The sequence below is a fragment of the Neophocaena asiaeorientalis genome, unplaced genomic scaffold (assembly GCF_003031525.2).
Source record: "Neophocaena asiaeorientalis asiaeorientalis breed wild unplaced genomic scaffold, Neophocaena_asiaeorientalis_V1.1 scaffold496, whole genome shotgun sequence".
NCBI classification, from domain to species: Eukaryota; Metazoa; Chordata; class Mammalia; order Artiodactyla; family Phocoenidae; genus Neophocaena; species Neophocaena asiaeorientalis.
This window is the reverse complement of record NW_020174375.1, coordinates 2,457,199-2,465,713: the sequence shown is the minus strand read 5'-3', so window position 1 is coordinate 2,465,713 and position 8,515 is coordinate 2,457,199.

The following is an 8,515-nucleotide window of genomic DNA, read 5'->3' as shown; positions in this document are numbered from 1 at the left end:
AAAAAAAAAAAAAAAAAAAAAAAAAAAAAAAAAACTGTTTGAATTACATCTGGGCAATCAGGAGACAATTCATTATGGCTGAGTTGAAGACTTAAGGTGTAATTTCATTACAGTCCATTAGTAAAGTGTATTATTGGTGCCATTTTCAAAAAAAAATTAATTTATTTTACCAGCAGTATTCATAGCTGTGGTTATGTTATTTTTTATTTAAAAACTTTATATTAAAGTCATTTGTAATGTTATTGTATAGTTATTGTGTAGCATATATGGTTTGCACTGTATAGTAGCTTTTAAAGAAAATAGTCACAAACAATACAGAAAAGCATTTTAGAAATAGCTTCCAAAGCACTTGTGTATCTTGATTTCTTCTTATATGCTGTTGCAGATATATGTATATGCTAAAATATAACTTGCAAAGATGTTCTAAATACACGTGCTCTAAGTTCGCCTTAAGATTTCAATTCTTGGATAATCAGGCTCCGTTTGCACTTTATATTTTAGCAGATACAGTCTCTTAGTAGCTAGGCTTTGCATTTGTATGTAGCCGTATGTTTCTGTCCATTTTCTTAATCTTAAACATGTATGTTAAATGAAGATGGCAATTTTTTTCCTGTATAGTACTTGTATTTTCTTTCGCTGATGCAGCTCTGTCTCAATTTTTAAACTTTGCTGTTAAATGCAATACTTTATAAGAATGAACAAAATTACTGGAAGCAGTATTGTAAGTAATGAGGTAGTATTAATCGGTTTTATCTTTTGAAAGGCACAGTCTAAATCGAAACCCTAAACTCAATGCTGCAAGTATGAATTTAATTCATATATAAGATCTATTTAAATATAAGAGTAGCAATACTGCACCTGGTGATCACAAAGATGATGTTCTACTTCTGATAGAAATAATTTCTCAACAAATGTTGTTACTATGCATGTATATGGATGGAATAAAATTCCAGATTGTTGGAGAAGTTTGGCATACTTTTTTTTCTTAAATACAAGGGAAACCCTATATACCCGTTCTTTGTAACAAGAATAGGTTCAAAACAGTACTGGATAGCTGTAGTAACATGATGACAAAACAGTTAAAATAACTTACTTTATTAAAATGAACCGGAAACTCCAGGCTCTGGAACTAGAAAAGTTCATTATTAATATGTAAAATAAGCACTATCTCTCTGTTCTCTACCCACCCCCAACTGTAGCACACAAAAAAGAACAATTTCATGAATGTCTGAAAGGCTTACAAAGTCTACCATAAGAATTGGCACCAAAGATGATCAAGTGCACCCAACTTTTATTTTATTTTCTTTAATTTTTTTTTTTACTTATTTATTTTTGGTTGCACTGGGTCTTCGTGGCTGCGTGCAGGCTTTCTCTAGTTGCACTGAACGGGTGCTACTCTTTGTTGTGGTGAGCGGTCTTTTCACTGCGGTGGCTTCTCTTGTTGCGGAGCACAGGCTCCAGGCGAGCGGGCTCAGTAGTTGTGACTCGAGGGTTCTAGAGCTCAGGCTTAGTAGTTGTGGCACACGGGCCACAACTGTTGCTCTGCGGCATGTGGCAACTTCCCGGACCGGGGCACGAACCCACGTGCCCTGCATTGGCAGGCAGACTCCCAAGCACTGCGCCATCGGGGAAGTGCCGCAGCCAGCATTTAGATGGAGTTTACCAGAGAGAGGTTTGCATTTTGAGGAGCAGCGACGCGGTAAAGTGACTCTGATGAGTAAAGATGCACAAACTTCATGCTGGCAATTTGTAAAAGACACTAGTTTTCACGCATCTCATGTGTTCATTCTGAGGGTTTGCACGTTGAGGGAGAGTGGAGAGCAGATAATGTGGGTTAGATCATAGAGGATCTAATGAGCCACCCAGAGATGTTGACATGTGATTCAGTAGTCAAGATGGCACCCGTTGCCCATCAAGAGAGATGCAGTCTACTGCAGTCTGAGAAACGCCCCGATCTGGAAAGGCAACTACCTGTGGTTAAGACACACTGTTTGCAAGTAGGTTGTGATGCACTATATTTTTTTTTTTTAAAGAAGATGTTGGGGGTAGGAGTTTATTAATTAATTAATTTATTTTTGCTGTGTTGGGTCTTCGTTTCTGTGCGAGGGCTATCTCTAGTTGTGGCAAGCGGGGGCCACTCTTCATCGCGGTGCGCGGGCCTCTTACTGTCGCGGCCTCTTCTGTTGCGGAGCACAGGCTCCAGACGCTCAGGCTCAGTAGTTGTGGCTCACGAGCCTAGTTGCTCTGCGGCATGTGGGATCCTCCCAGACCAGAGCTCGAACCCGTGTCCCCTGCATTGGCAGGCAGACTCTCAACCACTGCGCCACCAGGGAAGCCCTGTGATGCACTATTATTCATCCTTATTAGATTTGGTAAAATAATGAACATAAGGTGCTAGTCCCAAACATAGCCTATAAATACTGTGTGGTCGAGAACTTTTCTCCAGTTGCTTGTTGAGAATAACAGTTTTTAAATGTAAAACCTTGACCTTAGTTGATGTTTTAAATCTTTTTAAATCTGTTCAGGTGCTTCTAATATGTGACAATGTTGGGAAACACTACAAGGTAAACTAGGACCAGGTGTGAAGGCTGAGTGAGACTAAGGAGAGTAGAAAGGCAAAAAGAAAAAGGGAAACCGATATGGGATGAAAGAGTTGGGAAAGACTTTATGGGCAGGGTAGGGTACAAAAAGGTAGGTAGAATGATAAGGAAAACTACCTGTCCTTTGGAGAGCCCTGAAATACCTATGCACTATATCCAAAAAAATATTTCAGTACCGTTTGTATAGTTGAAAATAAGTTCTAATAGCCCATTCACAGAAGGAAACAGATAGCATAGGCTGAAATAGTGACATTTGGACCAGAACCAGGCCCTGCAGAGTACAGAGGAAGATAAAGGTATTTGTACATGTAGAGATCATTGTAAATGATGGCATTAGAGTAGCATGTGAGGGTGAAGAGTGAATAAAAAAATTTTTTTTAAGGAAGAGGGTTCAGGGACTTCCCTGGCAGTCCAGTTGTTAAGACTTCACCTTGCAATGCAGTGGGTGCAGGTTGGATCCCTGGTTAGGGAGCTAAGATCCCACATGCCTGGCGGCCAAAAAACCAAAGCATGAAACAGAAGCAGTAATGTAACAAATTCAGTAAAGACTTTAAAAATGGTCCACATCAAAAAAAATCTTTAAAAACTGTTTAAAAAGTAAAAGAAGAAGGCTCAGGTTGTAAAGTTAAAGAAAATAAGGGAATAAATAGGAATCTGGTGTCACAAGACCTTGAATGCCAGGCTGAGGTTTATGGACTTGCCTTGTACCTTGCTTCTTAGAGTCATGAAATGAAAATTGTGTTTAGGGATGGTGATAGAGTGAGTGTGAGGCCTAGATGCTAGAGAGAGGGAGATTAGTTAGAAGGCCATAGTGGTGGTCCAAATGGGGGTAGTGGGAGCCTATACCAAGAGAAGGACAGGTCTGGGTACGAGTTCCATAATAATAGATACTGAAGACCAAATCAAAGATGAAATCAAAGATCGTCAATCTTCACTGATAAAAATGTTCCATGTTGAACAAGATAACGTGTAGGACAGGATATTAGCACCAATTGAATGGTTTGGGGGAAGGGTGATAAAAAGAGCGATGGTTTATGTTGGTTCTCCAGATTGTTCTGTAGTATTTAAGTCTTTTGCAGAATACTAAAACCTACTAAATCAGAATATCTTAGAATGGGCCTGGAGTTCTGGAGTTTTTTGGCAAAGCAGCCCTAGGGTCTTCTGTTGTCTTCCCTCGATGAGAATCATTGAATTAAACATAGGCAGAATGAGAAGCGGTATTCTGTGGTCAACACCAAAATAAACTAAGCTGGAGGCAGAATTTATTACACAATTGGTCTTCAAAGTGTTGCTAATTAACACATAATATATTTGAGTGTTTAAAACTATTAAAATTTTCAAATAATTCAACATATGTGTTTTAATATTGAGATTAAAACAAAAAGTCATAATGGAATCTGTAAACAACATTTGGAAATCTTTTAATCAAATTGAACCTTCTCATTTTCAGGCAAAACTAAGGATCAGAGATTTTAAACACTCAAAGTCACAGAGCTAAAGGGTAAGAGCCAGAGACCTGAGTCCTGTTCTCAGATTCCCTCCCCTCATCCTGTTCCTTTTGCCACTAAAGCAGAAGGAACTACTAAGGCAAGCAGCTAAAATTCCAGCTACTTGTCCTCTCTCTGATGCACTTAAGTCTAGTTCAGATATTCTCTGGAGATAAGGAAAAGGGAGCATATTCGTTTCTCATGACTCCTGTACAATTACCACGAACTCGGTGACTTAAAACAATAGAAGTGTATTCTTTCACAGATCTGGAGGCCAGAAGTCTGTTATCAAGATGTCAGGCAGGGTTGTTCTCCCTCCCGAGCCTTTGGAGGGTACTTTCCTTGCATCTTCCAGCTTCTAGTAACTCTGCATCACTCTAATCTCTGCTTCCCTGGTCTCATTGCCTCCTCTTCTCTGTGTGTAATCTCTCCCTGCCTCTCTCTTATAAAGACACTTGTGATGGCATTTAAGGCCCACTAGGATGAAATCCCCATGGCAAGATCCCTCATCACATCTGCAAGGGCCCTCTTTCTTTATAAGGTAATATTTTCAGATTCCAGGGATTAGGATCTGATATTTTGGGGAACCATTATTCAGTCTCCTACGGGAGGTCAATATGGAGGTGGAGGGGTTATGGCTCCCAGTCAGGTTCTACAACTGTGCAGCAGCACAGCAGAAATTATTACGCCCAAACTGATGAATCTCTTGGCGTTTGATTGAGACATGAACGTTATTAAAAAACATCAGTGGCATCCATCAGAAATACAGCATCTAAACTAACAGGTCTCAGCTGGTCACTCAGGACCCAATCATGAGGCAGAATTGAGTCTGATGACATCTCTGTACCAGTCAGTATGTCTGTTTGGAACTTAATAAACCTTATTAATTCAGAGAACCATGAAAACACAGATACAGCCTGGGCAAAAGTTTACTTTGGCACTATCTAGAAAGAAGAGTTTGCTTAGTATATTAATAGAATAAACAGGATAGAAAATAAACTGTTTTCAAGAGCCTTAGCAGCCTCACTTTGCATACAAATAATATACTAATTTCAAACAATTTTTATCTTCGTATTAAAGAAGAATGTCACAGCATTTTGCTTGGCAACTCTTCTTTGGTCATTAAGTCCATTTCCCATATCTGACATAACCTGGTTGCAGATGGTGTAAATGTATCAAATTCACTAAGTCCAGAACTTTCTTTTTTTTCCCTATTGGGGTTCAATGACCCTCAAGAAAAACAATAAGTAAAACGCAATGCTCTTATATTTATGAAAAGTATGCAATGGTGGAAATAGTCACTTTAAATTAATAATAGGGACATAGAAGTGGTAAGAAAAAATCTTAAGAGGAAAAGAGAGAATGCAAGACAAAGGAATGAACGGGAAGGAGTTCACACCAAGACAATCACAGACACAGCAGGGTGGACACACAGATTCCTTCCTCCTGCTACAATGGATGAACTGTCCCTGATCCTACTCAAAACCCCTTACTCAAATCCTTCCACTTAAGCTTCACGTACTCTCCAGCCAAGTTGATGATTTAGCTCCTTCAGTTATTCCCTCTCCCGGCACAAAAGCAACAGGTGTGTCTTTTTCAGCTTATGTAAGGACTTGGGCAAGAAGCCTCAACATGTTCCCTGAAGTACGAACCAAACATGAAGGGTCTTTCTCACGTGTCATGGATTGTAAAATAAACCGTCGATTTCCTAATCTTGGAAGTTGGAGGGAGTTCTAATAATGCTCAGATTAAATTCCCTGCCTGTTTTGTGGGGGGAGACTTGGAAAGATTCAGTTTAATTTAGGGATCAAAGGAATGTAATATCACACATACTATAGTATTGAGCAGTAAGTGTCATACCTACTATATCGGTGCTATGATGACTGTTTTACCCATGAGCAAACTGAGGCTTAGAGCGGTTGAGTGAGTTCCCCAAATGACAGAGCCAGTAGAGCCAAGTATTGAACCCAGTTGTCTTTCTATAAGCCTTTGTCACCCTTTTCCATAAGGCCCTGGATCTCACTGTCTACCTCAAGCCAAATCCCTTATAATCATGTTGCAGGTCCGCCTGCCACCATTTTACTGCCTGCTGGTTCTGGGGTTGCCTGTGTTAGGATAATCATGTATCTTATTCTGCCTAGGACTGTCCTGACCTGGTTCAGAATTTTTTTTTTTAATTGGAATAAAATTGCTTTACAATGTTGTGTTAGTTTCTGCCGTACAGTGAAGTGAATCAGCTGTATGTATACCTATATCCCTTCCCTCTTGGACAATTATTTTAACACCGCTTTTTCACACTCACAAATGTCCCAATCTGGATAATAAATTCTAAAGTAAGCCTAAAGTGAATTAATCTGAGCTCAGTAGACACTTCGAGTGCTGTGATTTAGAGCAAAGCCTCTCAAGCTTTAAGGTCCGTATGAGGTAACTGAGGACCTTGTTAAACTGCAGACTGATTCAGTAGGACTGGGGAGGGGCCTGGGAGTCGGCGTTCTAACAAGCTCCCAGGTGATGCCAATGCTGCAGGTATGCAGACCACTTTGAGTGACAAGGCTGAAGATGGCATGGTTGTCACTGAATGAGCTTTCTACGCAGTTGCCCGGTGTTCCCAGTCCTATGCAGTGTTGCTTCCTTCCTTTACTCCAGGCCCCAGAATGCCTCACTCCTAATGAGCTCAGTAACCACTAATATTCCACTCAAATCTGTAGCTCCTTTCTTCATTTCTACGCCTATTTCAGTTTGGAGGTGAATGGTGAGGCCGCCCAAGCTGCTGTTCTGCTCTCTGTATATCCCTGCTTGAGCGATGCTGCTTCACCCACACCTACTCACGACTGACCTGCCCTCTTAATCATGTAAAAGTTGACATCCTCGCCCCCAGCCCCAGCTAGTGATTGTTCGAATCTTGAAATCAAAACATCTCTACTATGATGGCTTATCAAAGGGAATGGGAGGGGGCGTGCTCCTCTGCTGGTTTCCCTGGTAACTGATGAGCCAACCTGAAGTCAATTCCCCTTATAACTGGTAACCTCCCTCTCTCCTGGTAGCAAAGACTGTTGCTGTGTCCTGCAGGCCCTCAGCTGCACACGGTGGGATGTCGCTCCAGGACCGCGCTTCAGATGTGTAAGATCCTCCATTTCTTAAACCACTGATGTCTCTGTTGCTTACTCCAGGCTCTTTCTTCAGTCTTGAGGCTGGGCAAGTACAGAGCTTGCAGGCCTGTGGGGAGTAGCCCAACAGGAGGATTTGTCCGTCATCCAAACAAGGCAAATTTATATCAATTAGTAAATTAAATTGGCCTTACGTGATAGGTGGGAGTAGGAAAGTGGCCCTTTCACCCTCTTTTCTTGCTTTACACAAAGTTCAGAGAATAGAGAACTTATTATTTTCCAGACTGTATTCATGTTTCACTTACACACGACAGCTAGCTCACTGTGAACTTCCCCTTTTCCATTTAGTATTAATTTTGATGAATTTTTTAACCCAAGGAAAATGCTTCTGGAGTCTATTACAAGATTGGCGGACTCACACTGCGATCAGAGGCAGACGCTTAAGGGAATAGTGGAGTTATTTGTGATTCATGACCATTCCTGGTGGGGGGTAGGGTGGGCGTGGGGAGAGAGTGAGAACAAGTGGGAGCAGAGTAAATATGTAAAGAGAATTGCAATCTCAGGGCCATCTGTGCTAGCTGGAGGACGCAAATCTCAAACAGAAACAGTAGGAAAGCAAATGTTATTCGTTGGTTTCAATACTGTGCCCTTCAAATTTTCTCCTTTCACTCATTCATTCACTTATTCATTCACTCCTTCATAAGCACATTCACTTTTGAGTTCCTACTCTGACACAGGCTTTATGATGGGCACTGGGGACCAGATGTTAAGAGAGACTCTGTGTTCAATTAGCTTTGGGTAGAGAAATGTAGAAATCCTTCCACTCGCTCATTCTACTGCCCCCCACCCCTAATGCTGAAACTCGGCCTCTGTGCACTGGTGCCAAATGGAATCTCAGAGACAGAGTTTTGGGTGAAGTAGAAAAGAACAGCTTTATTGCTTTGCCAGGCAAAGGGGGAGACAGCAGGCTAATGCCCTGAAAATTTTGTGTCCCAACCCTGGGGGGGGATTTGGAGTTTTGTAGCAGTGGTTCAAGGGTGGGGTTGCTGATGAGGATCAGGGTGTGTGTAGGACATGCATTCCTTTCATCTGGCCTCAGGTGGCCTCCTGATGAGTGACTGTGGTTCTCAAGGTTATCAAACTGACCTTCTCTCTGGAATGAAGAATGCTTCATCAAGTAGTTAACATCTTCCATCTGTTGGGGGTTTTAGTTCTGCAGAAGAGCTCAAAGCTATTGTTATATGTATCACTGGATGCAGAACCAGGATCCTGTCCCAAGGCTACACTATTGTTTCTTGGCTTCTTCTCCCTTGTCTCTGCA